At 34.5% G+C, this 15,090-nt stretch overlaps 2 long non-coding RNA genes across 3 annotated transcripts in view; one reads left to right on the top strand and one right to left on the bottom strand.

The window, feature by feature from the left end:
- The window catches only part of LOC113598785 (uncharacterized), a 603,234-nt gene extending 591,650 nt beyond the window's left edge, over window positions 1-11,584 (top strand). Inside the window, exon 6 of the long non-coding RNA XR_008298504.1 lies at window positions 10,164-11,584. This is a non-coding gene — a long non-coding RNA (uncharacterized LOC113598785). The remainder of the gene's footprint in view (window positions 1-10,163) is intronic.
- The window catches only part of LOC113598783 (uncharacterized), a 302,008-nt gene that overhangs the window by 70,991 nt on the left and 215,927 nt on the right, over window positions 1-15,090 (bottom strand). The window lies entirely within an intron of this gene.

The raw sequence follows: 15,090 nt of genomic DNA, 5'->3' as shown, positions 1-15,090 counted from the left end.
GGATACTAACCTTTTATCAGATATGACATTTGCAAATATCTTCTCCCATTCTGAATGTTGCCTTTTAGTTTTGTTGATTATTTCCTTCCCTGTGCAGAAGCTTTTTATCATGATGAAGTCCAATAGTTCATTTTTGCTTTCGTTTCCCTTGCCTCTGGAGGTGTGTCTAGTATGAAGTTGCTATGGCCGATGTCAAAGAAGTTGTTGCCTGTGTTCTCCTCGAGGATTATGTTGGTTTCTTGTCTCATGTTTAGGTCTTTCAACCATTTTGACTTTTTTTTTGCGTATGGTGTTAAGAAAGTGGTCCAGTTTCATTCTCTGCATGTTGCTGTCCAGTTTTCTCAACTTGTTTTTTTTTTCATTGGATATTCTTTCCTGCTTTGTTGAATAATTCAACAAACAGTATAAGAAGCACTATGCTTGCTAAGTTAACAAGAAAAGTAGTCCCTATCCTTATTAGATCTTACATTCTAATAGTTAGATATTGATAAAATAACCACAAGAAATAGATTTAAATTATAATAAGAGCTTAGAAGAAAGGTACATAGCAACTCTTGGTGGGAAGTGGTCAAGGAAGACTTTCCTGAGGAAAAGAAATAACCTGAGATATACAAGATGAGCAGGCATTAGAGTTATGCGAGATTTAGCAGACAGGGTAAACAGAGATGGGTAAAGAAAATCTGGAGAGCACTGCCTGGCAAAGTCCAGTGGCAAGGGGTGGTATCAGATACCTGAGAGGAACCTGATGTAGCTAAAGTGAAGACAGCAAGAGGAGAATGTTGTAAGCTGGAGGGGGTCAGGCCAAGGGAATTTTTAACTGTGATAAAGAATTTGGTCTCAATACAAAGGGCAAAGGGAAGTCACAGAAGGGTGTAGGTATGATTTCAGCTTTTTAAGCTCATGTTGGCTACCTAGTAAAGAAATGATGAAATATGGCTGGAAAGGATACAAGAACAATAAGAAAGATATTGCACTAGTCTTTATAACAGGTCATAAGAGAAGTTGATAAGAAAGGTTGCGAAAATGGAGAAAATGATACTTAGGGAAAATTTAGCAAGTATAAGGCCTTAGTGATACAAGAGGTATGTGCAGAGTGGGTGTTAAGAGTGAGCTCTGCTGTCTAGCTGGGACATTTGAGTGATTTCTGAGATAGAGAATCATGGAGGAAAGAACTAAGTTGCATCAGTTAAGCTTCAACAACAGGCAAGAGATACTGATGATGAGTTTAACTGGAAGGAATATTTTCTTGGGTACCAATTTAATATTCATCTACTCGTAATCAAATATGTTTTTAAAATAATGAATTGTGTTTCACAGTCCTGTAATTGCATAATTGCATGCACTCAGCTAATTCATTTCCACATGCAAACCTGTGTATACTATTCTATAATTACTTACTGTGCATATGCCCTGTTTTTCCAATTAAATTGAAAACTTCTGGTTGCTAAAGTAAAGACCATGCTTTACTTTATTTTCATATATTTGTCTTGTTTACTAACATATTCTCAAATCCTCATTAAATATTTGTTGAATGAATAAATGAATGAATGAATATGGTGCTTTCTCAGTAACTACTTCACAAATGAATAATGCATATTTATATCCTTGTATGTGCTTGTGTGAATTGAACCTGAAAATGTGTTTTTAAATCAACCTAGTGAACATATTTCAAGTATGTCAAAAAAATATTTCCACCCTCCTCTCTCAATCACCAATGACAATTCTTCAAAAACAGAAGTTAGGGAAAGAGAAATATGAACAGCAGAAATGTCAAGGATGGATCCTTGCCAAGCCAAGGATGACTTGGGTGCACAGATTATACTCACATGTCTGCCCTCTATTTTGGAATCTGATAATTCCTTCATATTAGATATAAAAAGAAGACTTATGACAATAAAAATTATCATGGACAATATATTGTGATATTCTTCATTCATCAAAGTCTTCCTGAATCTTTCTAGCTGGAAGTATGTTTCATTCTCTTTTGAATTGCAATTGCCCATATTTCTCCAAATGCCCTCTTGGCAAAATTTCTACTTTTTAAAATTATGTCTCTTTATGATTATGCAACAACACTCACTCAATTATAAATGAGTGGATGGTGAATTGGTTTTTCCCAGCAAATAAAGCATTGACTTACTTATTTGTAAGATGTATTTTTTTAGAAAGGAATTTGGCAAAGAATGACTCATTACAGTGAGTTTTGTTTTAAAATAGGTCTTTTCTCCAATGATTTTATTCTTTCCTGTATATTTTCAAGTTCATTTGCTTTCATAGATAATAGCTACCAGAAGACTAAAAATGTGAAAACAATTTATGGTTTTCAAAAATTTCTTGGTGTTCACACTAACATGCACCATTATACTTTGCAGAGGAGTTAATATCCCTCAATAAATAGCAAATCAACAAATTTTGTCCTTAATGTTACAGCTGTCCTCAAGCAACTCTGTAACCTCACTGCTTTTTTTGTGCATGAAAATGAAAAAAGATAATCCTACAGAATTATTTTTACAGTTTGAACAAATATAATTGTAATGTGTAATAAGTCTCACTCCTACAGACTGTTGACAGTTTTGTCAGCTCAGTACTCTTGCTTCCCATGGCAACAGCATCTCCTTCTGTTTGGAAATGATTTCTCCCTGTCAGTTCCAGCCCTAGTTTTCTGACCCAATGTGTGGATAGTTATGAGCTAACTTCGGCTTATCAATGCCCTTCTTGGGTTATTTCTAAATGAAACTAAGGGATAGTTTTTTCCTACCCGTGGACCATATCCCAGTCACATGGAGGTGCCAGACTGAATGACAAAGCTGAAACTCAAAGGCAAATAGAAATGACAGACCCAAGAAGAGTCCTGATGGCATTCAAATTCCTGGTTTCTACTTCCCCAAGACCAGCTATTCTTTGTTCTTATAATGGTTTGGTGAATAAATTTCCTTATTATTTGTGTTACTTTGAATTGTATTTCTGTCATTACAATCAAAGTAGAGTTAAATAAAATGCTAGAGGATATTCATCTGGGTCATTTTGGCTCTAGCAATAGCAAATATAACCAAAGCTATGAATAGACCATTGGCTGAATATGCTTACTGAGAATGCGTTTCTCCAGCCAAGTATGAATAGCCACTATACATGACTGCAAAGTGAGAATTTGGGCATTTTCTCTTTTATGTCTACCTGTCATTAAAAAAAAAAATCATAAAAACCAAAACGAGGTAAATTTTCATGGGACCAAAGTGGATTAAAGAACAAAAATTAGTACTTTTCTGGAAATATTAAATAGGCATATTTTAATCATAGTATCTAAAAAATAGTAATGCAAGTTAGGAGAAGTGTTAGCTTGTCCTCATAAATCATATACATGTATTTCTCACTTGGTTTAAATGTCAGAGTGTTTCAGATGATTTCCTCCTGTGGTATTTTGAGTGCGGAAGATAGCAAAGGTCATGACCATTTGTGGTCAATAAACAGTTTTGTTCTACCCTCTCCCAGAGCAAGAAGATTTAGGCTGGTTATTAATTCAGGTGGCCTGGCTAAAATCCATCTTCAATAATTACGTTTCTGTCTACGTAAAATTGATAATGTAGTTTCAGCGAGAGAACTTATTCACGGTTGTCATCAGTTTAAAAAAAAAAGAACAAAAACGCAATATCAACAAACACTCTATTATGCTCTAAAAAGAACAAAGGTTTCATTTTGCTTCAATGTGAATGCTCTTGAAGACTAAAATAACTAAGCAGATAACATTTACTATATGTCACCAGCTAGCGCACTTTAAGCAACAAGAAATCTCTCAGACTTGTAAACATTCTGTTAAGTAATTTATATGAAAGTATCTTAGAAAGTCTACTCTAATCTCTCTCTTTTATCCATTTAGCTTTCTGCTCCCAATCCCTGCTCAACTTTCACTTGTTCTCTGAAGACTTTGGTGCCCCCACCTCTCATCTGCTAGGTTAAATTAAGTACCCTTTTCCACTGACCTGGAACACTTCGATTATAGCACATACTGTGCTATCCCTTCTCCTTCTTGGACTGCTAGGTCATTCTATTCTATTCGATTCCATTTCATTCTATTCCATTCCACTTCACTCTATTCTATTCTATTCTTTCTTTGCATTCCCCAACTTAGTATCATGCCTTATATATGCTATATTTAAGTATGCAATAAAGGTTTATTGAACACATGAATATGAAATCAACATTTTTTGCACATTTAAATGGAAACTGAAATAATCCTCTTGAAGAACAAATCTAGTACTATTCAATATATGTAAAGGGATTAAGACTTTGCATCCAGAAAGAAAAAAAAAGGAGTATTTGGAGATTAATGGTGCCCAGTGTCCTAAAAAGACACCATAGTCCTATTTGTCAAGTGATGAGCCTGGGGTGTGTTGCAGCTGGAAAACCATTTTGAGTTGGTGTGCATGCTTTTGTCACATCCATGGAGATGGCTTTACCTTAGGAGAGCATGTATCTTCTGAGGAAAAGAAATGGGCGGAATATCAAGGCCTGGTCAAGTGAACTAGAGTTACAGATGGGAGCAGGAAATCAGGTGATTAATGAGGAGAAAACAGAATGAGGTCAAGTCAGTACCCAGCCTTAGTGTCCCAAGCAACACCAGGAATAGTGATACTAACGGTTACAAAGTATTAGATATACCATCCCATTGTATGCCTTTAGAGCAATTTACCCAAACCAGTTCCACATTGATAGACATTTATGCTGTGCACAGTATTTTATATTGCTGCAATGAGAAATGGAGGTACAAATATATATATGTTCACTATAAATGCCTAGAGGAGAATATATGGGTCAAAGTGTTCATGAATTTGTAATTTTGATAGTTATTGCCAGATTATTTCCCATATGGTTTTACCTATTCATATTCTTCCCAACAATATATAAATGTATTTTTCATACACCTTTGTCAATCCGCTTTATTATTCCTTTTTGATCTTTGCCAGTCTGTTAGGTGAGAAAAATTTTTTACATAGTTTTAATTTGCATTTCTTGTACTAAGAGTGATATTTGCATTATTTCATATATTTAAGAGCTAATTGTGTTTCTTTTTTATGTGCTGTCCATTTATATCTATTCTTATTTTCCATTAGATGTGTGATATTTCTCTTATTGACTTACAAATATTCTATATATTAGCAAAATAAACACTTCATTGTGAGCTGCAAATATTTGTTACAATATATTGGGTTTTTTTTAACTTTACTTTGTTTTTTATTATGCCAACTGTTTTTTAGTCTTAGGTAAACAAAGGTACAATCTTCTCTTTTCTAGCATTAAGTTTTTATGTACCACTTGGAAAAGTTTTCTCAATCATAAATTCTAAAAGCTTGCTTGTGTTCAAATCCTAGTTTTCCTCTAACTAGCTGCGTGACCTGGACAAATCATTTAATTTCTCTGGGCCTATTTTTTCTCTATGAAATGGAGTAACAATACCGCATAATTCATAGAATTGTTGTGAGGAATAAATAAGCTATAATGTAATTAACATAAAGTTTGTCTTATATTAACAAGATAATAACAAGAGTAATAATAATAAATAGTTGTTTTGTTGTTGAATGAAATGAGTGCTGGACCAATTACCTTTTTTTCCCCAAAGGATCAATTTCTCACCCCCCCCCCATTTCTTAGATTGGTAAATGGAGAAAATATTGAGCCAGCCAGTCCTTCTACTTGGAGATTAACTTCATCAGTCCTCTCATTAAAATCCTTATTGAACATGAACAAAGTCAAATCTAAAATGATGCTTTAGGAGTTGACATAGGAAGTGAATGTTACTAAATAACTTACTCTGTTATTGTAAACAAGCCTGCCTAGAACCAAACTACTGATGCATTCTGAAACTCTCCAGATTTTGTTGAACATATGTGTTTGTATGGGCAGCTGCTCTGTTGATTTCAGAGTAGTTAGATTTATTTATGATTGCCATAGAAACGACATGAAGATGCATTTTCCACCAAACACACCTAGCAACTCTGTGGATGTCTGTATATTCAATTTATCCATGGTTACCCTGGGGATTGCTCAGAATATGAATGTCCCTACCATTTTTTCAAGCTCACGATTATAAACTAGCATCTTGGTGATTTTGTTGCCCTGCCAACAGGAGAAGGTGCTTCCCATGGTTACATAGCTCTACTACCAGCATAGACTAAAAAGCAAATGTCTATCTAAAATAAATGCAATAATTTAGACCCCCTTGTATTGTTATATTGTATGTGGAAAAATAGTGTGTTCCAAATTAAGTTCTAATATTTACTAAGGATTTCAGTATTTCACATACATTACATATAAAAACTTTAGTATTCAATTTTTTTGCTTCTAAATGTGTTAATTAAATTTTACTCCAAATACCACAAAATCACAAGCTCATTACAATCAGTAAGCCAGTTCAAATCATCATCACCGGCATCATCTTCTAATATACTAACCCCATCCCACAAAGATTGAATTACAGTGGGAAAAGAGTTTGTGAAATTAATATCTGGTTAAATTATAATAGATTCATTTTACTGCAACATTTGTTTGATGAACAATTCCTTTTCCTCCATCAGAGCTCTACAAAGAGAAAATGTTAAATTGTAAAGCAAGGAAGGTCATATTGTAGAGAATTGAAATAATAGCATTTTAGACTTTGGAACTTAGAAAGACTTTAAAATTAATTGATCTTCCTTTCATTTGAAATATAACTTGACGAGGGTCACCCAACAGAAACTAGTCTAAATTCAAGGACATTAAACCGATAGTCATTCAACAGACATTTATTTAACAACTAATATAAGCTTGACAATCGTTGGGTCTTAAGAATATGAAATATATAAGACATAGCTTTTTCCTCAAGAAATTCACAATATTGTAAAGAAAACCTCAATTTTTAGATTTTCTGGTCCCTCTCCTCTTCTTTAGATTGATCCAGGTCCTTTATTTTCTAATCATCTAAATCGGGGGTATAACATGGATATGGGTAAATTGGCAAGTACAACTTAGATGTAGGTAAAATTAACAAAAACATAAAATGTAACCGGAAGAAAGAGTCTGAATGAACTAATGAATATAGTTTAAAAAGGAAGATCCCAGAAAGGAGGAGAGTGGATATATTTCATTACACAGATTTTTGACATGACAAGGTATATATCTTTTCTTTTTAACATAAGGAAGGAAAAGCCTATGAGCCACCTGACAGAGTTTGAATTAGCTAAGGAAAAATATTATGTCTGTAACCTGAAATGAGATTATTTCAGTCACAGTTGGTCTAGAAAAAGAACTTTCAATAAGCACCCAGTTAATAATCATTTATTTAATACCTAATATGTGTATTTAAACTCAGAAATATGGCGTTATAGAAAGAACCAGGCAGGTTAGATTCCATTTTACAAGTGTAGGTTGAGTGGCCAGCTATATGACAGAAATTCTGGTAGGTGCTAGGGATATGGAGTTAAACAAGCTTTGCCTGGCTTTTGTCCCAGGACCTTTATCAGAAGGCACAGGCAAGAAAAGAGGTAATTCTACAATGCAATATGTGCTTTCAGAGGAGAAGGCTAGTTTTCTGTGGGTCACTGAGGAAAACTTATTCCACACTGAAGAATAGTTTATAAAGCTTCAGAGGTAAAGGGATATATTACACACCTTAGAAATGAAAAATTAAACGTTTATTATAGACTATAAAGAGAAGGTAATGTGAGAGGAAGCTGCCTGAATCACATCATTCAGGACTTTGTAAACTCTGAAAATGAGTTAGGATTATATCAGAGGTCAGTGTGGAGACAGAGGTTTCAGATGGGGGAATGATGGGAGTAGTTGCACTCTGTGGAAGGATTACTCTGGCTTCAGTATGAATATCTGAAGAATGGCAATACTAGATGCATAAAAGCCAGTCAGGGGTTTTATCTATAATTCTGGAAGGAAATTACAATAACTTGTACTAGTGAATGGCTGTAGAGATGAAGAGCAATTTCTTGCCTGGAAAATTGGTTAGAGGGTGATACCATTCTCTGAGGATAAAGAATGAAAACTCAGCTTTGCTTGTGCAGATATTAAATTAAGTTATGGACAGACTGAACTGAAGTGTTCTTGGTCTTCCAGATAGAGAGGATGTACAGATTTTATTTAGGTTGAGGATTTGGGCATAATCTCTACTTAAATGCTTGTTAAAGCCCTGAAAGAAGAGATCACATAAGCAAAGAGTATGGAGTGGAGAGAAAGAAAGGAACCAAAATAGCATCCCAAGAATGTGTATGGTTAGGATATGGAGAGAGGAAGAAAAGAATGAATAGAATACCAAAGAATGGTGATAAAGGTGAGAATGTAGTAATATGTAGTAATATGACTCTCAGTGAACGACCAAGTTGGCATTAGCTGGAGGAGGAATATGAGAATGAAAATTAAGAGCTACTTTTAAAAAATGATTATCCTTAAATATTCCGAGTCCAGAGTGCTCACCATTACACAATGGAACCTATCCTTAAATATTCAAGAGAAGGATCCATTACAACAAAGAATCTGGATATACAAGAAGGAGAAGTGGCAGTCATAGAGTTGGTGATTGATTGGATTAACTTGCCCAAATAGATGAAGAAGCTGGGGGCCAGATCACAGTGAAGTTCAATTTGTACAAGAGAAATCATGCTACTTTCCTTGCAAAATGCTCAAAGAGAAGTAAAGAAGGAGATAGGTAGAGGTAATTTATAGCTTTAATGGCAAGAAGTTGAGAGACTTCTAATCTGATGTCTTCTAGTCTCTGTCTATTAAGGGATGAGGTCATCTGCTCTGAGCAAAATGGACGTGATGGGCTCAGAGGTGCGAGGAGAATGGGAGATCTGAAATTGTCACTGTGGAAAACTGAAAAAGACCTCACTAGGAAAACATAAATTATTACTGAGCAGCACTGAGGGCCCAGAGTTGGAGACCAGCTATTTTCAATGGTTCAAATATGCCTGGTTGAATGAATTTCTCAGCAGAGTTCAGAATCACAGGAGAATCAGATGGATATAGATTTGTAATTTTGCCAGGCAAATATCGTAGATATTCTATAGGGTAAGTTAATGAAGCAAATATCTTGACTTGAGTGTGTTTCATGTGATGGGCTATAAATTCTAAGTTCTTTACAGAGGGAAGTGAACCCAAGAAGATATTGATAACTTTATGGTGAAAAGTAGGAGCTAGAAACCCTGTGAGGAGAAAGAACAGGTATAGAGAAAGATATGTAGTGAACAGGCAGGAAAGCTATGGAGCCTGGTGATAAACACACACAGACACACACACGCACACACACACACACACACACAACACCCAGTCATATCTGTGTAAATGGTGGCATATTACACTGCTAAGAATACATGTGTTTATATCCTATGATGTTATAGAAATTGTCATTTATAGGAGAGATATGAATAGATCAGAAGTATAAATGTTTTTACATAGGAAAATTTACTTAATAATGGTTTTCTTTGTAATTTTCTTTATGTTTGGGGTTTCCTGCTGAAAAATTGCATTAAAAACTGTCCATAATGCTTTAAGATTTTTTCCAAGTTTTTAAATTGTCTTTATTTTTTACTTAAAAGTCATCCTTACAAGGAGCTGTTATGGCAAGGGGTAGGAGGAGAATTGGTGATTGTGATGAGAAAGAAGATGTCATTGACTATCATTTCTCAACATGTGAATCCCTTCATGAATGTGCAAAGAGAATCAGAACACTAACAAGCATTTTGGCACCTTATCAGCACTTGAAAAGTGCTAGGTGGTAGCACCTAAACAATTGCTTGTACTTTTTAAATATATGTTTCACAAAACCAATTTGTAATGATTTTCTGTATGGTGGAAGACTGCTATTGTTACTGACATCTATCAATCAATATCTGCTTATTTGACACTAATAAAAAAAAAGGAATAGCACATTAAATAGAGGACAATTTATTTACCCATTTTACCACTGGTGGATATTTGGTGTGTTTCAAGTGGGGGGCTGTTAAACTACAATGTGGCTATGGACATTATTTTATATGTCTCCATTATGCATATAAGTAAGATTTTCCTTGAGTTGAATATTTAAGAGGGATCATACTACTCCATTGTGGGATATAAACATGACCAGCTTTTAGTTAATGTTAGTTTTCTTAAATGTATGCATGAATTTATACTCTTCTCAACAGGGCATGAAAGCTCCTATTGCTCCACACTTTTGGGAACCCTGGGTCTTAATTCAAGACATGAATCTGAACTTCCATCCTCCTAGAGCTGAAGACTTTGTATCCTGTCACTTCTTTGTAGTTGACGATTTACAACATAGATTCTAGCCTCTAGGGTTGGCTGGTGCCTCAAGCAAAAGCAGATTATAATACTGGTTTACACCTAGGGGATCATGCTTTCTTATAATTTCTGGCCTCCTTTGTTTCCATTACCTTACTGACAGCCAAGACAGGCTTTATATAAGTTTTTAGTGTTGCTTATTTGTTTTTAATACAGAGTTTTAGGTGTTCTGGGTGAGAAAAATAAATGAATAACATCATGATCAACAGACAAAGGATCATGAGATACTACTATGAACAACTCTATACCTATAGACTGGACAACCTAGAAGAAATGAAAATATTCCTAGAAAAATACAACTTCCCCAAACCGAATCATCAAGAAATAGAAAATTTAAACAGAACTGAGTAAGAAGATTGAATCAGTAATCAAAATTCTAACAAAGAAATGCCCAAGACCAGATGGTTTCATGGATGAATCTTATTAAGCATTTGCAGAAGAATTCATGCCAATCCTTCTCAGACTTTTCCAAAAAATTGGAGAGGAAGGAACACTCCCAAACTCATTTTATGAAGCCAATATTTTTCTGGTGCCAAAGCCAGATAAGGACACTACAAGAAAAGAAAAGAAAAGAAAAGAAAAGAAAAGAAAAGAAAAGAAAACTATAGGCCAATATCCATGATTAATATAGATGCAAAAATTCTCAACCAAATACTAGCAAGCCAAATTCAACAGCATATTAAAAGTATCATGGACCATGATCAGGTAGTATTCATAATGGGAATGCAAGGATGGTTCGACATATGGAAATCAATAAATGTGATTCATAATATTAATAGAATAAAAAATAAAAATTATATGATCATCTCAATAGATGCAGAAAAGGCATTTGACAAAATTCAACATTCATTCATAATAAAACCTCTCAACAAATTAAGTATAGAAGGAACATACCTCAACATAATAAAGGCTACAAATGACAAGCCCACACAACTAATATCATACTCAATGGTGAAAGGCTGAAAACTTTGCCGCTAAGATCAAGAACAAAACAAGGGTGCCCACTCTCATGCTAAATGTGACTAGATTACAATAAATGAACCAGGGAAATCTAATTTATTTAACACATCTTAAGAAAAAAAATACATTTAATAGAGAAGCTTTACATTATTATATAATATGATATTATTAGATGAACAGCATTGATGATACTTTCCTAGGAGCTGTGTTGCTTCATTTCAGAGCAAATGTAGGACCTATAGAACCTTGGGTGATAGAGCCATGCGGTAATAGCAGCATGTGACTTGTAAAAACCTAATGACTGTGAGAAAATCACTCAATCTTAATCTATTCCAGTCTCCTGAGTAGTTTCTCTCATGGGATTTTTGAAGAATAACATAAATTAATGCATTTGTGATATGCTTGCAACTGCTAAAGTGCTGTGTTTAAAGTATTAATGAAACTGAAATAAAATAAAGATGTCTTTTATACCCTCAAATATATGTTGATGATTTTTTTTGATGGGGCCTTATTTCAAGAATATTTATAGTTTATTATAATGTTAATATATAAAATAAATTCATGCTATACATGGTACCAAACAAGAATCAGGTCATGTACAATTTTATTATTTCAATCCTGTGATGCAGTTAATATTATAGTTATTATAATTATGGATCACGTTTTATAGAAGATGAAACTGAAGTTTAGAAAACGGTAATGGCTTAACTAAAGTCATTCTGTTGGGATTGGATTCTGGATCTTCCTAGTAAATATGGAGTGGCACAGGCAAAACCCAAAGGAGGGCTTGCTTAGGAGTGAAATTTTAAAACAGAGCTCACTACTGTTTGTTGGTTTCCATAAGAACATTTTCTTTTTTTTAATTTAATTTTTTTAATGTTTATTTATTTTTGAGAGAGAGAAAGAGCATGAGTGGGGAGGGGCAGAGAGAGAGGGAGACACAGCATCTGAAGCAGACTCCAGGCTCTGAGCTGTCAGCACAGAGCTTGATGCAGGGGCTCAAACCCACAACCTGTAAGATCATGATCTAAGCTGAAGTCGGATGCTCAATTGACTGAGCCACCCAGGTGCCCCAGAACACTTTCAATTAATATATGCTTTGCAAAAATACTTCAAGAAACAATAATAAACTAGAATTCATCATAAATATTGATATTATAAGTCTCTAAAAATACAGCTTAAACTCAGTAATCAAGAATAATTTGTTTATGCATTGTGATTCACCATAGGTATTCTATTCTATTAGATATATTTATACAAATTATGTTCTGTACTCTCCTGTACAGGATTATCATGGCAAAAACCAAACTCAGACAATTCTGATTCATTAAGGGTCCCCTGATTTGCTCTCACTCCTGTGTACAGTCTGTCCCCTTGAAGAGGGCCTAGTGAGTTTAGGAGTCTCCTTCTGGGGGCGTCTTCCAGGTATGGTGACCTATTATGACTATTCCTTTAAAAGCAGCTCGATTATTTATCCACTGAAGACTCTGTCAGGTCAAGTAATGTCTAATGCTACTTCACATTCATGTCTGTAGAAGTGGTCTTCATAAACCTCAGTATTCCATTTATTTGGTAAATTACTTTTAATTTGGGTGAGTAACCACAAGGAAAATATTGATGGGTTAATTACAGCCTTGTGTTCCATAAAATCAGACAACATGGGGCATGTTTTCTATTTTATCATAATAAAATATTTTTCTATAATATTAAAATACTCAAATATTTCTATTTTTCTAAAATAAAAATGTTCTCACTTAAGGAACCAATGTTATATGAAATAAATAAAAACTTAAAGCACAAATAAATTTATAATAATATTATAATACATGTAACCTAATCTTGGAAATATACTAGAGTTAGTGTTGAGTTAGTAGAGTGTAAATCTTTTGAGTGAGAAACCTCCCGTAAGCCACTGCTGTTCTAGGACCCCAATCAATTTTGTTATCTAGAAACTCAAGGACAGCTTTAATCTGTCCTTATTAGCCACATGGCTTTGCGTAAACTGGTATCAAATGATGAGAAATAACATATTCTCCATTCAGTACAAACATCACAGTGGTGTACCTAACATCTCTTCAATATGGACATCACCTTTCTTTCCTTTTCTAGTCCCATTAAGAGCTGCCAGTGACCATCTGGAGGTTATGTGGAGAGACCCTGTTTGAAAATGCAGCCCTTCAATGGAAAGCAGAATCCAAATATATAGAAGGAGATCAGATAAATTATTTTTTTTTTAATTTTGCAAATGTGAACTCTGTTTCTACCACTGTTTAAGGGAAGAAGTCTAATAAGTACACATTCCTAACACTCTTCATCAGCTCTAAATTTCTCTTTGGATCCTTTTAATAGCATTCTCTCTCTTAAGGCAAAACAGAAAGAGAAGCAATTGTAGAGCTGAATGATGGTGCTGCTGTGCAAGTAAGCCCCCTCTAGTCTGTTTTCTACTGCTAAAGTTTCCTGTTACCTAATCTAGTTTGTCAGAAAGATAGATGAGCCAAAGATGTGTTATAGATGGGCCGAGATATTGCTCCTTCCAGCCTGGGTGCAACTGGTTGGAGCCTGGATCTCCGGAGGTGCCCCAGCCCTTCTTCCAAATGTGCCATATTAATATAACTCTCTGTGTGAGCTATGACGTGAAAAAAAGGTTGTGCACATTGAGCTAGACCTTATGTCATCCTTAACTTACTTAGAAGGCTTAACAAATTTTACAAATTAAACACAGGTTCCTGGGGATATTGATTCAGTAGGTCTGAGGTTGGATAATATGTATTTTAAAAGAGTTCCCCAGATGATTCTGATTATCTCTCAGGTCTAAGAAGCATTAGACCAAATAACCCTTCCAAATTATGAAATTAAATTATTCTAAGACTGTTTCAATTCGTTTATGGGGTTACATCACACGGGAACATTATGTTTTAGAAATACTTTATTAGAAGCTGACAAGGTTGTTAAGAAGCTGTGGTTGTGGTGATTATTCCTTAATTAACACCCACAGAAGAACATCCCTGGTAGCCATGCAGAAATGTGACTATTGGGGATGGCATTGTATTTGCCAATGATACATGTATGCATTATAAGAAGCATGCAGCAGTTAGTGGGTTCCCCATATGGCCTTACTTAATGCCCTTCCTTCAATGAGGTATATTAGCAAATAGGATGATGGAAGAAAACAGTAATAATAATAATCATAATAACAATTGCAATAAATAAAAATTACTGGCAACCTTTACTTAGAAACAACAGGCAAAAACACTTCCATTATGGTATTTTCATTTTTTTGGTCACAGTATAAAGACAGAATTTATCATATTTTACTAACAAATGAGTCCTTTTTAGAGTTCCAGACTTTACTGGACAAAGAGAAAAAAATTACTCTGAAAAAAGTATTAATTTCTTATCCTATTTGAAAATGTTGATCAATCTCTGAGATCAAGAAAAATGTGTCAGTTTAGAAGAGTGGATTCAATCTGACACATGAAATGTACAATGGCAAGCAGCCTGAATGAAAGATAGCCATCTTGGCAAAGGAATTAGTGTGATGCAAGATTAAACACCCAAGCTGTTAGGCATGCCTTTCTTTCTTTCTTTCTTTATTTTTTTGGAATAACTTCCTTTGGTCCAAATGGTGCTGGGTACTCTTAATGAAACACTGCCAAACAAGGTTATCTAAGGCAACATGATATTGAAGGGAGACTGCAAGTAATCTTAAAGAGCTATCTTTTATCAAAACTTCAAGTTATCAGATTCAAGTAAACATAATTCAGTTAGACTAAGTACAAGTCAAAATATAACACCAACGAGAGATAATTA

The sequence above is a fragment of the Acinonyx jubatus genome, chromosome B2, assembly GCF_027475565.1.
Source record: "Acinonyx jubatus isolate Ajub_Pintada_27869175 chromosome B2, VMU_Ajub_asm_v1.0, whole genome shotgun sequence".
NCBI classification, from domain to species: Eukaryota; Metazoa; Chordata; class Mammalia; order Carnivora; family Felidae; genus Acinonyx; species Acinonyx jubatus.
Note: the sequence above shows the minus strand (reverse complement) of the source record. Positions and strands in the feature narration are given on the sequence as shown.